This window comes from Branchiostoma lanceolatum, chromosome 3 (assembly GCF_035083965.1).
Source record: "Branchiostoma lanceolatum isolate klBraLanc5 chromosome 3, klBraLanc5.hap2, whole genome shotgun sequence".
Lineage (NCBI taxonomy): Eukaryota > Metazoa > Chordata > Leptocardii > Amphioxiformes > Branchiostomatidae > Branchiostoma > Branchiostoma lanceolatum.
This window is the reverse complement of record NC_089724.1, coordinates 22,221,916-22,237,944: the sequence shown is the minus strand read 5'-3', so window position 1 is coordinate 22,237,944 and position 16,029 is coordinate 22,221,916. Positions and strand designations below refer to the sequence as shown.

At 41.1% G+C, this 16,029-nt stretch overlaps 1 long non-coding RNA gene across 2 annotated transcripts; it reads left to right on the top strand.

Moving 5' to 3' along the window:
- Positions 1-649: 649 nt before the first annotated feature.
- Positions 650-13,719, top strand: LOC136431057 (uncharacterized). Of its 2 annotated transcripts, XR_010754975.1 has the most exons (4): positions 650-770; positions 4,292-4,411; positions 10,992-11,170; positions 11,802-13,719. It is a non-coding gene; the product is annotated as an uncharacterized lncRNA (long non-coding RNA). The 2 variants fall into 2 exon arrangements; XR_010754976.1 differs by lacking the exon at positions 4,292-4,411 and having other exon boundaries at positions 678-770; positions 11,802-12,790.
- The last annotated feature ends 2,310 nt before the right edge of the window (positions 13,720-16,029 follow it).

The window sequence follows — 16,029 nt, the reverse complement described above, 5'->3', positions numbered from 1 at the left end:
TTTGTTGCTCCTGTTGTCATTTTGCTGATTGGCAGCTCCAGATTCTGTCCTTGATTCTTTCTTTGCCACACTGTATATGGATGACATCCGCACGTCCATCAATTTTTGTCCCTCCCCAAAACAAGTTTACAACCGTACTGTAAAAACTGCAAAACTTACCCCTACACAAAATGCATTTCGATGTATGAATTTTCCAAAGTCTTCCAAGAAAATGTGAAAGAACAAAGATATAGAATTCATTGTTTGTCTGGTATTGTTTGGTATACCATGTTCTGTAAGTTCAGTCATTTGTTAAACCTTCCCTGCTACTTAGATTTCATAATGAAGGCAATTTTTTGGGGCCCAACTTTTTCTTTTCACACTCGCATCAGTTTTGCAGTGCCCAGATGTCATCCATGTAGACAAATCAGTCTGGCCTAATAGTATGGAAGAGATGTCTTGTCGGTTTCTTCCCTTTCATACATGCTACCAGAATATTAAAAAAAGAAAAGATCTATGATTATCAGTAGATTCAAATTGTCAATGATCTTTTTCATACCCTCGCTTAGAGACCTCCTCTGTGAAAATTTGGCTACCACTAATGGATGTGTATGTAAGCCAGTGTCTGTAGCCAAGAGTGAAACCACTGTTCTAATGCAGTATGCTTCAAACTGCCAGGTGGCACTGCTGAATGGTTGAGACCAACATTGATGGGGGGGACAAAGGAACATGAACACTCAAAGGATGATGATGTTTACTGAGGAAGCCGGCCCTCACAGAGGTTTTATGAGGTAGATTTAAACTACTTACAACTTACGTTTACAGGGCCATGATAGCCTTGCTGTGTGATGTGTATACTATAAGGTGGTAATTCACTAGTTTATAGCTATCATGGCTATTCAGCAGTTGAATCAATGCGTGTGTGTTTGTATGTTTGCGTGGGGGAAGGGATGGTGTATTTATTTTTGTATGTTAATGTGTGTGGAGCAACAAGTCATATCTCATCCAATTAGGTATCTTATCTTGTCTGTCTCACTGCATGCAATCCTTTATCACAAAAGAACAGCAGATATCTTTATCCAAGCCCAAACCTTATTACTTTATGTGTTTTGGAGATAACACTAGTCTAATTATGTGTGACAACAAGGTGGTTATCATACTGTTTTCTTTCCAATTCAAATGAACTCTTCCAGCTGTGATAGCTTTATTTTCTGTGGTAATTTGTTCTCCATGCGCCATACTGTGAACCATACATTTGTATGAGAAAGTCAAATTACCTTATTTGGATCATTGCTTACATAATAGATTTCCTGCTTTCCTTTTTCATTCTTTGATATTCATGATTAGATTGGAAGATATAATAGGTGAAGGGGAAGAACTACAGAATGCCTTAATTGGGGATAAAGGTTTTCAGTTTTATATTAAAATTATTTGTTTTGAAAAAGCAAATTAAAAATAAAATCTGACTTGAAGGGAAATACAGGTTCTATTGATGTCTTTCCAACCAGAAGTTAGTTTGTGTTTTCCAATATCTTGAGACAACAATTGGGAAAAGGCGTTAAAAAGTTCCAGAAAAAAGTCCCCAAGCCTTTATGAGCACAAAACTGTTTATAGCCTCCCACGGAGCAGCGGCAACCATGACAGTCATACATTTTGCCTTTCCTGTCATGGATTAAGGCCAGATGGTGAAGTCACCCGGGTGAAGGTCACAGTGACATTGGGATTAGATGCTTTCAGCACCATTAAGTGTGCCCTGCGTGATATCGTACATTATGTCAGCTTTTGCAGTTGCCAGGCTAAAGAAAGGGTTGAACTTGTGACTTGCACATCTTTGTGAGAAATGTTGACATCCTTAAATGTCACAAAGAGTCATAAGCAAATGTATTCTCTTCGGAGCTTTGGAACTGTTACTGCTGAAGGGCAGGAAGGGAAAGTGAACTGAGGTTTTGTACGAGATCTTCTGAAACAGGACTGCTAAATAGTGGAAATGACAAGAGTGACGATGAGTACTTAAGGATGTCTGATGATTGTATCCTAGGCAGGTGCGCCAAACAATGGAGGATTTGATTTTCAGACAGTTTTAAAACACACATTAAGCTGAATGCTTTGTTAATTTCCTTGATTCAGCAAACAGGAAAGTACTTAGGAAAAGCAATGAAACATGTACTGTAATGTCATGAAAGAGAGTTTTGAAAAGGGCTCTTTGTAATTGAAAAAACTTATAGAGACCAAATGAAATAAGTTGGTAGAATTGCCAATTTAGACCAGAGCATGCTTTAAGTATCCCCATGGGAAAATGAGTGTTAACATTGAATCTCCTGTAATGTTTTGCTGAAATTAAGCATCCTTCTGCTGACTTATAATGTAACCAATAAATATGGGGTAAATGGCCTGGCTTACGGCAACAAGGTTAACAGTGCCTATCCCTTATGCCATTCTATTGAAATCGTTGATAAAATCCTGAATAGCTGTCAACCTAAAATCCGACAATTAATGAAAACTGCTGGGTTTTTCCATCACCTGAGAACACTTAACACCACTAGGATCATTCCCCACATTTATTTCCTCCCACAGGATTACTTAAGAGATTAAGGAGATGGGAGTTTAAGTAGTGAAATTGAGGCAAAAATAAAGGTCAGACACATTTCCGTGTGAAAAATGTGGTTTGAAAGCTGTCATGTCATTGGAACATGTCCCTTGGTAGCTGTTACACTTCCTCCACAAGAGCCATAAAGGGATGAACACAAACTTTGTTTTGTCGGCTGTTCATGTATACAAAACACAGTGGGTTTCAGGTAATATTTGCAAAAAGACTCTCAGTATTCTGTTTTCTTACCTCATTACATTTGTAATACTTGTAGGCAGACAACAATGTCATGAGGAAATTTTTTTAAATGATGTTAAATGTTGAAGAACAACTTTCAGTCCATCACGTTCCTTTTAAATCATATGGCTTGCAAAGTAAACCGATGGATATTCATTGAAGAATATCCCAGTTAACATTTACACCCTGCTCACCTCTAAAAGTTTTTGGAGCAGGCATGTTGTCCTCCTCCCTGGCAGCTCTGCCCCTGACCCCCATTTAGAATGGATTGGAGATGGTTTTTATGATGAGAACTTGACATAAAATGGTCCCCCTCTGTTCTGCCTGACAGACGACCGGGTTTGATTGACCTTGAAGATGGCTTGGGTTTGTGACCTGTTCCAGCTTAGTCCATTTGTGTTGCAGGTATGGTCTGGTTGGTGTGGTTAGGGTTGACAAGGATACAAGGCACACACACCATACTGTCATCACGGCATATCCTTCAGTAGGCATAAAATTTTGAAAAGTTGTAAACAATGAATATTTGTTGGGCATGTAACAACAATCTTTCCACCCTTTCTTGAGTTATGCTCTTTCAATTATTTTTTTTACAAAAGGCCCCTGCAGTACCAACAAGTTGCTAGGGGGCTCAAACCTATGTCATTTCTTACTGTGCACACTCCAATTCGGTGACAGAAGATACAAAAATCGAAAGTTATGCTACAGTGCCATAATAAGGGTTTTCTTATCATTTTGAGGTCTCATCAAGACTACCCACAGACCAAATAACAAGGCAATCCATCAAGGCCTTATCAAGTTAGTGACACACACACACACAGACACACACACACACACACACACACACACAGAAACGCTTCTGAAAACATAACCGTCTGGCAAAGATGATAATCAAAAAGTGCAATCATTTGGATACTTATCCACAATGAGAGGAAGACCATTACTGCACAATAGATTACATAAAGGTAGTCTTATGTATGGACTTTTCTAACAGAAAGGTCAATATGAAAAGGTAAGTGTTGGGCTCTTATCTATGAATCCCACTAGATTGGTGTGACCAAGGAAAATGTTAAAGGGCTAATTAACAGGGAGGAATGAATATCCCCTAATTTGCTTAAGTTGGTTTCATCAAACCCAAAGAGAACGTAATCCTGACTCTTTGGGACAAACCTGCTGTGCAAATTGGTTGTTACATGAATAATCATCAAGCTTTTCCAAAAGTTCTCTGTTGCTGTAAGTGTGGGCACCGACCTCAGCAACATTGCTGGCGAGACAATAAGACTCAAACTGAGACAGGTCGCCAGCCTCACAGTTTGCTTTGTAGGCCTCCGATGATGTCCTGCATCTTACAAGTGCTGTAGAAAGAGGCGCCAGGGTTCTTTATCAAAAGCACAATTCAGGCTTGTTCATGCAGTAAACAGTGTTTGATCAAGACTGGCAATGCAGCTTCACACGGATATTGTCTCTAATGAAATGTTACTTTGGCCGCAGCCCTTGGAAATAGGCACAAAGTGGGGAAACCCTGAGACGACCACTCTGAACCGAAGGCAGCTAACTGGAGAGGCTCCTAGCTGTCTGGCTCCTGATCAAGTCTTATTCCACCAACTCTGTGTGAGTGAAACTAGGTCTTGGGCAGGAAGAGCAGTGGTAGAACTCGCTGAGCTATCTTTTACCAGCTATATATATACTGTTGGAGTATTGTTCATAGAAATCATAAACTTATCAGTGGTATGCCAATATTACACTTAGTCTGGATTACAATATGCTGTAACAGTTGTAGCTTTCAAAGTTGATATGATATCATGCTAACTCTGTATTAATGAATGTATATGACAACATTAGGAGGCCAATTATAGAACTTGACCTTTGTTTTCCTGAGACATACCTACCTACCAAATATCATTAAGTTCCATCCACTACTTCTCCAGTCTAGAGAACACACAGAAAAATGGCATTCAAAATATAACCTTCTTGGCAAAGGCAATAATTGGAAAGAAAAAGAATCAATCATTACTTAAATCTATGGTCATTGGGGTGAAATATCGGTGTTTGTGGTGAAACTAACTGAGCATACTTGAAAACTGGCTGCCCATAATTACACAATATGAACACATAAGGATGATAGACATGCAATGGCTTGCATGGTTAATCACAGCCTGTTACAATGATAGGTAATTATGCAAAAGAACCGTTGTACAAGATGGACTAGTAGCCTCTAGTAACAGTTGTACATTTGTACCTATAAATAGCAACACAGCTTTGAGATGAAAGCAAGAAATATGCTGAAACAACTTTTATCTCAGGTCTGACTTCACTTGTCATTTTATCTCTGCTACTGTGGTGTGCCAGATTATCAAGTCCGTGTATAAAACACTCGTGGCAGCCAATCACCAAAGATCAAGAGGTGGCATTGCCTCCTTCATACCACTGATGTCCCTCTCTGCCCAAGTTAGTTGGCATGGAATGGCATAGCTGGCAAACTGCCAAGTTGTGGAATGCACCAGTTCTGTACTTTGAGGAAGCCAAGTTCAAGCTGCTGTGGGATTTGACAGACTTTGGCCATGGGCACAGCCCTAATATGTTCTGATGTCCCTATGTTCCGATGTTTCTATGTTCTTTTTGTGTGTGTTGGTTTTCTAATCAGTGCATGGTGTCTAAAAAAAGGTATGTTTTTAGACAATTTACCAACAGCCTATATTGTGCATATTTGAATTGCAAAAACTAGATAGTTTGTTAACTTTGCTTTTCCATTCTGGTACATACAGGGCAGTTTTCTTTGTTGTTTCTGTGGCAAGATTTTCAAGGTGATAAGTTGACTGGAATTGAGATCCTGTGATCAAGAAATTTAATTGCTGACCACTGGCAGACCATACAACTGTCAGACCTTACATGTACTGTAAGTGTGTTTTTACCAAAAAAAATGTATATACATTGTCATATATAGTATAATGTCAGTCTTTGGCAAAGTGCCCTAGGTAATCATTGCAAAAAGATTGAAAAAGACAAAATGAAAGTTAATCTCTCATACTAGAGTGGAGCAACTTTAAGTTGATTTCCCACAACTTTCATTAACTTTTTTGACCTCTGCTGCCCTCTGGACATGCTTACTTGGTGTGCCTGCACCCCCACCCCATTCCTTAGAGTGAGCCGTTCCAAAGGCACTGTACTGACAACTGCTCGACCCTCACACAGAGGTCAGCCGGCTCCTGCCTGTCTGTCTACAAATGAAACGGTTTCACGCCCACCAAAGCCCCCGCCATTTATCATGATCTATTACTCTTCCGTGTGGCTCTGCGGGTTGGTGAGATGTCTGAGCTAGTGGTGCCACAGAGCCTGCCACTGTCGCCTCCACTCCCATCTAGCTGATTCAAATCATCCCCGTGTACTTTTGTAGTCCACTGATAAAGGACCTCGGGTCTCCACATTGAATTAGGAGATGGGGCATTACCATGGCAAGGCTGGCAGGGGAAAAGATCGGAAGGTTTCTGCTGTGCTATCAGGGGAAGGCATCCTTTTCCATTGTCAATGTCAGCTACTTCTGAGAGTGGAAAATAAATCTATGACACTGGTGACTTAACAAAGACACCAGAACTGAAATCTTTAACAAATCTTTAAAAACTTCATAGTGATGAATTGAATGGTATGAATTTTAACATGGTATCCTGCAAGTTTATGAAAAACATTTACATGTTCAAAATTCAAAATGACCAGTACAATATAAGCAAGAAGTCATTGTTTATTGTTAAGTAGCATCAAAAAGAATTAAGAGAAGTTGTGAAATGCATGAAGGTCTAGGGATACAAACCAACTCCCAGACACTTTTGCAGAAATTTAGCTAAGAGCATGGTATGGAAAGTAACTGTTACCTAACTTTTCTTTACTCGGTTACCGTTCTCGTATGCTGTTTATCACACTTTGCATTGGTTGTGTCAGTAGAGGGATGCTACATCTTGGAAAAATTGAACTCTTGTCACTTGAGTTGAGCTGCCTAACTCTAATGGCTGTTGCTGATTGGTCCCTTGTTTGTCTTGCATGCTCTGTCCTTGGTGCTGATTGGCTGTTGTGCAAATTTCAAAACTACAGCATCCTGGAGGATGTTGGGTTGAATCTGATTTTTAAAAGTTACTCCTCACAGTTTTTTCCAGTTGGCTCTTTGATATGATTGGCTGATCATCATTTAACTCTGTCCTTTGTGCAGATTGGCTGTTTCTGCAGATTATGTCTATTCTTTGAGCTTATAGACTGTACTTTACCTCTGTTTCTTTGCTTGGAAGTAAACAGCTTCCTTTGCGCTGTTTCTGTTATCCATAGTAAATTGTTTGTCCTCACTGGACCTCTGTTGTGGATATGTCCCTGTATTTTAAGCAGACCCACAAGGAGCGGCCCTCATCAGACGTTTAGTGAGGTTTCCTCCCACACCAGCATTGAACCCTTGAGGGGGGGGGGGATTTCTAAGAAGAACAGCAGCTATGGTTTTATCAAGTCTAAGAGCTGCTGATGAATCCAACTTTTTTAGACTCAGAATAAAGAAGCTACTCTGTTGTCATGTCAAGGAAGACTCACATAGCATATGACGTCATCTACCTTACATGGAGGTGAATTGGAGGACAGACAGTCTAACCACAAGTGCCCTTCTCCAGAGCTGTCTCCAGTAAAGCCCAAACTATCGGTCCCTGGCTATAGGAGCAACAGGGGGTAACCTATGTCAACCACAGTCTTTGGGGATACAAGCATCCATCACTGGGAGAATTGTCAGTTTGATGCCGATACCACAACAGTTGTTAATCTAATTAGGAACAAGACATGTCAAAACAGAGTGTTGACAATCAGTGACTGATGACTGATATAGATATTGGACAAATCGACATCTACTCCAGTCACAGGAAAGTCTGCTTCCTAGCCCAGGCCGCAGCTTTATACTAATCAACATAGACCAAGACTAAGCCAATATGGAAAAACATAAAACAATTTGAATCAAGATTTGGGTAACCCTCTTCAAACAGGCAATGCCAGAATATTATCAAAACCGAGAAGAGCATGGAATGTTGCATTGGGCACTAAAACTGCTTTACTGATTCAGGTGTAGTGGTCTGCGCTTCTGTTACTTGCCACATCTGGTTCAAATTACTTGGACCAGAAGGCCCGGGTTCAAGCCCCGGGTAGGACACCTCTGGTCAAGAGGCGCATTGAGGCATACCAAAAATGGTACATACTTCTGAAACAGTATGGAAATTGAACACACTCCCGTGGAAAGTGGACTAGTCCCCTGCTGCAGTGATTGCACCACAGTGTGGCCCAGGGCTATGAAACGGAGATGGGCACTGCCCTATACACCTTATGGTGTGGGAGGATTTTAACTTTAACTAACAGATAAGAGTCCTGCACGACAGTCTTCAAACAAAGTACAATTGTACATTTCTAATCTTTTGGCAGCTTCCTATTTAAAAAAAAAGAAAGACTGAGAACCGATAGACTGGATTGAGTTAGCCTAATCAGAAAGTTTGTGTGCCCCCCACCCCCACCTGTGTAGGGCTCTCACCAATACCCTCCCAGGTTGACTCCCTGACTCCTCAATTTGGTGCAGGCAGAAGACCAGAAAATCAGCTGAATCTATTTCTCTAAAAGGTCACTTTATTTTAGGCCTGGGTTAATTAAAAGACATTACATGCAGGCAGATGGGGCGCCTCCCGGGACATATCTGACTACTTTGGGAGAAGGTCGCTCTTTCCTAATTCTCAGAGCCCTTCCATACCTGCTGAAGGTCAGTTGTAATTTTTTCCTCAAGAAAACTTTAGAAATAGGACTCAAATGCACAGCATCTTAGAAGAACAAACACTATGCAGTTAGGTCGAACCAATAATTTTATTTGGTCAAGTTCTAAACTGAAATAAGGAGAGCAAAGGTTTGTAAGAGACTAACCAAATTGAAATTTTGAGGTTAAGGGTTTTGTATGACAATGTTGCAAAACAATTTTAGGTCAACAGAGTGTAGATGTATTTTTTCAGATAAAGAACAGTTAGTTTTTATGTTGTAATCACATAATATTGTGAAGGGAGCAAAACAAAAATGGAGTGTGTTCAAACAGTTATTCATGCTATTCTCTTTATGATAATGAGGGTACATCATGGAGTTTCATGTATATTTGCCCTGTTGTTTGCTCAATTACAATATTTTCAACCATGACAAGTGCCATGATCAAATTTGCATAGGTGACAAGGACTAAAACAGACTGGAGATTAGATATACATTTCCCTTCAGTCTGATAATCTACTCTGAAACGTCTAAATGTGAAAGGTAGTCAGGGGTCACACAACGCCAAACCACAAAGGGTCCAGAGCGCCAAGGGATACTACTGATGACATTGCTCACCTCACCTTTCATTCCCATCGAGGCAGTGTTATATCTAGAGAAAATGGGCTGTTTTATCACGAAGGGAACTTCATTTGTCTGACATTGCGGGCTGATCAGTAATCCATTGGTGCCAGGATGGGTCGGTGAGTTAGTGAAACGCAGCCTGACTGTCTCCAGTATGTCTCTCTCTTAATGAGCTGCTTAACACCTCCGTAAGCCCAGAAAGGTCGTTTGGCAGCCGGCCGCCAGCGCAAGTCAGGCCTAAAAATGATGAGGCTTGATGGATGGGGGATGGAGGAACGGATGGCTGATCGGAAAAACAGATCATTGTTCATTTACTTTGCAAATAGGAAAGACAAAGGAAAATCAATGTACACAAATTAAACAATATGCAAATAAATTGTGTTCATGTTTGACAAGTTTACAATAGAATTACACACTGTAGGTCTAAGATGGTACTTCAAAGTTTTCTACCCATGTTCGACAATGCAGTTGCTTTATAGATAAAAACACTGTTTTTGTAAATAACAATGACCAACTAGAAAAAGTACCTGTTGTACCTCATTTAAGCAGTAGCATACAGATACAACTGCGGTGGCTGATAGCTCTGCTCTCAAAATTCTTGGATCTTAGGGTGTTGTCTTACAAAGAAGTTGTTTTGATTGACTGCCCTATTGACCTACTTTGGATTCATAATTATCATTGCAATAGGCTCCCCTAAATTGGTACAAGATCCCAATTATCCACATCATTTCACTATACTTAACACTTGAAGGTACCTTGGTCCTGTATTGTCTTAATCCACATGTGCTTTAAGTTGATTTGAAAGACTATGCACCAATTGCCAGAACATCCATTCATACTGATAATTTCTTTCAGCAATACAAGTTGCCAACAACACTCAAGACATACTGTAACCTCTTAACGGCAGAGGTAATAATTTGCAACATTGAAAATAGGCACAAATCCCGCAGAATCGATCTACTCTTGCCACCCTGAACAATGTCCTGCAAACTGCCTGTTGAACTGCAGGCCCCAATTCATCACTATTAGTCACTTGTGTCTGCTGCTGGCCAGATGTCACCGCACAAGGTCACTGCCAGCGACCCTAAGATGAATCATCTCTGGCCCACTGATTTCTTCCTCGCGCTGGATGGAAAAGCTACGATAGGGAAGACATTCCAACATCTTGCAGCATGTTTTACAAGTTTTGAAAAAGAGCCCCAAAAAAGATGGTGGGTTAGGGTTGATAGTACTCAGACTTCTAAAATTTTGCTATGAATCAGAATTCCTGCTTTTGTTTGTTTTCTCCTAGGAAAAGTTGGAAACACAGTGCATATGATACACAAAATGCTTCAGCCCTACTCTGTTGTATAGCCATATTGACCTTTAGCATTCCATGTGACATTTTATGTGGGACATGGCAGAAGTCATTAGAAGAAAGGTGGGCTCAAAGTGATTCCAAGTTCAACCTACGGTTTATGAGACACGGGGCATGGAAGCAAACTGCCCATCAGTGTAACTGAACTGATACAAAAACTTTACATGCTAGTATTGTCCACCATCATTTGGTAATTCCACATCATCTCTGTCTTTTTCACCCTGCTAGATACCCATTACATAAATCCTTATCAAGACTTTGTCACATTAACATCGAACCCTGACCTGGTCAAAGCATCAAAGTATACATGTTCTGACTGACCATCACGGTAATGAATGCAGATGTATGAACAGAACTTTGTCATCTCATATAAGATAAACCCATTGCAGAATCCCATGTTTCTGTTTCATGATGGCTACAGGCTCCACTCTGCTTCCCCCATTAATTTCTCTCTAAAAGGTTGCTGAGATCTGACCTCTGTGGCTCCGTGGTGTCTCCCGAGAGATAACCCATCATCAGCTCTCTTTGTCTCTCCACTGCTGGAACTTCATCATCAAGTCCAGTTGACATTGCTGAGATAACTTCATCAACTGAAGTCCCCTGGCATCAAACACACACGGATGCCTTACATTCTCCAGGTACATAGGCAGCTCAACATTTGGAAAAGTTGTCAAAGAATGACCGGCAGTTTCATTTGACTAAATAGGATGAACAGAACATGGGCTCAAAAGGAATTAAGTCCAAAGTTCTTCACCTACTCTCATGATGCGTGCTGGGGCTCGGTACTCATTGCTGTAATTTAGTAGTTACACATTAAATCATAACACAGGTCATATTTTCTACCAAATCACACAATCAACTAAGGGCTGAAGAATTAAATTGATGTAAAACAATGGTGATAGTCTACCAGCAAGCTGTTGGTAGTTGTTGTGTTTTACTGCCGTGGTACTGACTAATGACAGTTTAACAGCCTCAAAGGGATGCTCTCCTTCAGGGAAGGACCAGAAAGATCCATTGGAGATAAGTGTGAAACAGACAGAAAACTTTTGCACCTGGTGGCAAGGACAAAAGGCTTCAGTAAAAAGGTAAAAGGTAAGATAATAAAAGGAAAACATTTGTTCACTGGAAAGGAGTTTGCAGGAACATGTCTACCCCCAAGATCATTTCTGTCCTGTCCTTTTATAATTCTGCCATACAACCTTAGCATTGTAATGTTCTGACCTTTCTTCGACCACCAATCATTTCCAATTTGTTTTCTGTCACCATTAGGCTGAAGTGATGATCCTGATGATGGGCCACAGAACCAGATGTACAGATGATGACCTCTACATTGCTGGGATGACATCAGAAATGGCTTCCAGGTCAGATTGTGTCGGCAAGATATCACCGGGATTTCTTCTTCTTTTCTTGGAGCATTTGATCTGTGCCATTGACCTGTGTCTTCAGAAGGACAAAAGGCACGACCATATTCATGAGTGGGATGAATTAAGATCCGAACAAGATGGTTGATGCAAGTGTCTGGTAGTGAAGGATGGCTACAAGGTCATTTGAGTTGACCTCCATCCCTCAATGATTCAATCCTCCAGGTCTTTCTGTAGGCGTGGACTAGTCCACTATCTGAAGGGACTTTTATTATCGTTCTTGCTTTGAAATCCTTGTAATGTATCAATCTTCTGTCCAAAATGATAAATTGGAGGAGACATGAAAAAAAAACAGCAATCAAATTTGAAGATGGCACGAATTTCAAGGAATCTCAGCTCTTTTAGAAATTCGACTTCTTACACAGTCTTTATTCATTCAGTTCTTTCATTTTGCTATTTTTGCAAAAACTCAGCATGAAGTATTTCATGCAAAGTGACTCTGTAAGTAATTGATATCATCATCAAAGGAACCACAACAAACTAAGCTGGATAGATATCACAAATAGATAAAGGTCACCCATTGTTTATGTCAAAACCATGGAGAGGTCGTGCCTAGAAACTTTTAGACTGACCATGTTTCCTCATGTGCCCCAGCTGCCTGTAATGTGCTCAGTGTAATAACGCATTGTGATGCTCCGTTCTAACATTCCTTGGTTGCTGAACGATATGAAATTAGATGGCCATACAGAAAGAAATATGAGCAAATACAGACGTATTGATTGTGAAAAATGTGGTCCCGGGTTGACAACAGAATGGATTGCCGGCATCACTTCTAAAGGCTTATTCCATCCAGAGGGGTGTGTAGACAAGTGCATTAATTAAATGGCAGGCATCTTGTTCTTGAAGGTCATGAAAGTAACGTCATTTATCAAGATGGTGGATTACCAGTGCCATTCTGTATTGCCTGGGGACCCCTGGGTATTGATCCAAACTAAAGAGGTATTTGTCATAATCCAAGCAGAATGACAAACTGTTGGACTGTAAGGGTATCGAACAACAGCTAGGCTGGTACAGTCTGAAGTTATTGGAAAACTGTCAACACCAATATGACAGTGTTTTACTGGACTTGGGTGGTATGGATTATGTGGTGTTATGTATAAGTGTGGTTCCTGGATCTGAGTCACACAGCCAGTAAACCACCACATGGCATAGCGTGCCAAAGCTGTACTTTACTTGAGAAGTGCAAGCTACAATGTACATGATGTAAGGTGGGACCTATTGTTTTCGCTATTGCACACCAGGCCAAACACTACTCTTTTCCAGCTGCTTGATGAGGTTTTAACACGGTCAAGATGTGCTTCTTCTTTAATGCAACATCCCTTTGAAGAACTGCAGCAGCAGCATGCAAGTTGGCATTCAGTGATGAGGAGACATCGCAAGTGGGATTGCCAGCCGCTAGATATCTGCATGTTGCTGTATTTGTCTTATGCATGTTGAAAGCTTAAAAGTCATCCTCATCTGATAAGAATGACAAATATGACCAATGCTGCTCCACTGCCAGCTGAACAAATAGGGCTGTTGGGAACCATAATGGCAATAATGATGAAGTAGACCATTTGTATGTGGTGATGAACACTCATCATTGTGCTCCACAAATGGGGAAAGGCTGATATGTCAGCAGCTTTTTACTATCTCTACTTTGGGATGGTTGGTCCTTATCTGCCGTTACAGGTAATTAGTTTGGTGTACATAGGCCGCATTCACCATGGAACAGGAAAGCAGTTTGTGAAATGTATGGAAATAAAAGATACCCAACTTCCACCCCACTGACACTGCCGGTGCTGTAGTTTGAGACAGATGTCATGGTCATGTGTATTGTCTGCCAAAGCTGACACTACTCTGACTTACCTTGACTTGCATACCAACACTTGAATGTACATATAAGTGATATTTTATTTATTTCCATCACCTTAAGCTAAGATATTACAGAAAGTTCATTCGGTACTTGCATGCAGCCAGGAAGAAGAATGGTAATGCCTGCGGGTGGTTCTCAGGAAAGTTTGATAAGATCATTCCTGCACTGATCCGCGTTTATCCTCGCTTTATACTTGTAGAATAACTGATGGGAACCGCAGGACAATCGGGCTTTAGCTGGCTACCATCCCACCGACAGAGTGCTGCTATGATATCGTAAATTTGATCAGTGCATGTAATTGATAGTGTTAATGTGGCTGTCAGGAAAACAAATGGAATCCGGAGCCGCTTCAGACTGTTTGGAGCCTCCACAGTTTCTCCGTGCAAGACGAATGGAAAGCTGTCAGAAAAAGTTGCTATCAGGGGCCGATGTAGAGTGGATGCGACGGTTACATGGGGAGGATTTGAACCCAAGCAAAACTTGTGGCAAGCTGTGGAGATTCACGTGTCAACTTTAATGCCGTGCAAAGGGCTGCATGTGCGGCACAAGTTAACGTCGGGCCCGTGCTTACAAAGGAATCGGTGCAAAGTTTTCAATGAAAGGCTGCTCAGACTTACTTTGCCTAGGAAGGAGTTGGACTCCAACAAAGGTGCTTGATAGGGTCGATAGCTGACTGATTCAGCTTGTACACGGAGAAGACAGGATTTTGTAAAGGAAGACGTTCCATGGTGTCAAAAGTGATGTTTCTGTGGCTCAGTTGGAAGCATGTATAAGGAATTGAACAACGGACGCTTTCTTCTTTCTATTCAGCACTATATAGTGCAAGCATTATACACGACGAGAATGTGGATTGAAAGATGTCTAGGCGTGAAACACGCTCCACAAGCCTGATGTTAGGTCAAATGCGACGATAAACATTTCTACTAATTATCGTCGTTATATATTTCTACAAAAATATAGCAAAGTATACATTTCGTAGCATAAAGCAAATGAAAAATTGTTGGGCATAGCAACGTAGATTTGCGAGAAACCCACATGTTGTCCTTTTGTCAATGTGGCGATGAACCTTACCACTGAATAAGGTTTAAACGGGTGGAAGCTATGCAACGTCTTCTTTCCGCGTGCCGTACTATAATTACCTCCCCAGTTATATTTGGGCACGGGTGAAAGATGCGGGAGATACTGTATGCCCAATGGAATAGTCGGTGGTCCTCCTAGTCAATAGCAATAAATCGCCACAGTCAAATCAATGTAGCTGTCTTTGAAAAATACAATGAAAAGTTACGCATAAAGGAGTTACAAAGCTGTAAATTATGAGTGTACGATTCGCACTAACAAGTTCGGTTTCACTAGAACTGTTGCCAACGGTACCTCTCCTCGGTGCTGAAAGGCTAGTGGTGACCTTGATATTTTCAGCCTGACAGGGTAAGTCTTGCCTTGGGCCTGTTTCACTTCCTTTACTTACACCCATGCAACCTTGGCCGATACAAAGTGGTTTCCTCCTGATAACCTTATGCAAATGAATTCCAGAGATGTTGTATCCACTCAGCTCATCATCAGAGGACTTTGTGAAACAAAATTTGCTGTATACATTTTGCAGCAACACATGTCATATACATTTGTGTTGTAAAAACAATGCTGACCAAGCTTTATGAATGACCAAGCACTAAAACTAACAGGCAGACGCCTCATTCAGCGATGTAGTTAATGTAGTAATAATATACATCACCACAGTCGCTGGGTCTAGATTTGTGTTCCTCTTAACAGTAACATGCCACTTTGACCACAGTGCTACAATGCCTCTAGCAGTTCAGTCTGGAACTACAGCCTTCCATCGTCAAGTCCGACCATGCAAGACAAGAGGTATCAGACGGAAGCTTGCAGAGTCCTTGTCTCTCCTGTTATCGATCTTTACTTGCTTCATTACGCCTGGGCCCATGCGTGAGCGGTAAAGTCGCTCCAGTCCCCGGGGACTCCAGCTCCCTCTTGGGGCGCCTGACATTGAGCAGCCTTCAACTTTCTTTGTGCACCTTCACGTGGATGAAAGCTGGTAAGACAACAGACGCCCAGACAGACGGGTTTGTCTTACAAGTCGTGTCTCTTTACGTATTGATTAGGCGCAGTTCATTAGTTGCCCAGTAGACATACTCGTAAATTATAACGCTGGAACCTTGGCGTCAGCGCAATGTTAATAGAGAAAAGTCCAAAACTATGGTGAACT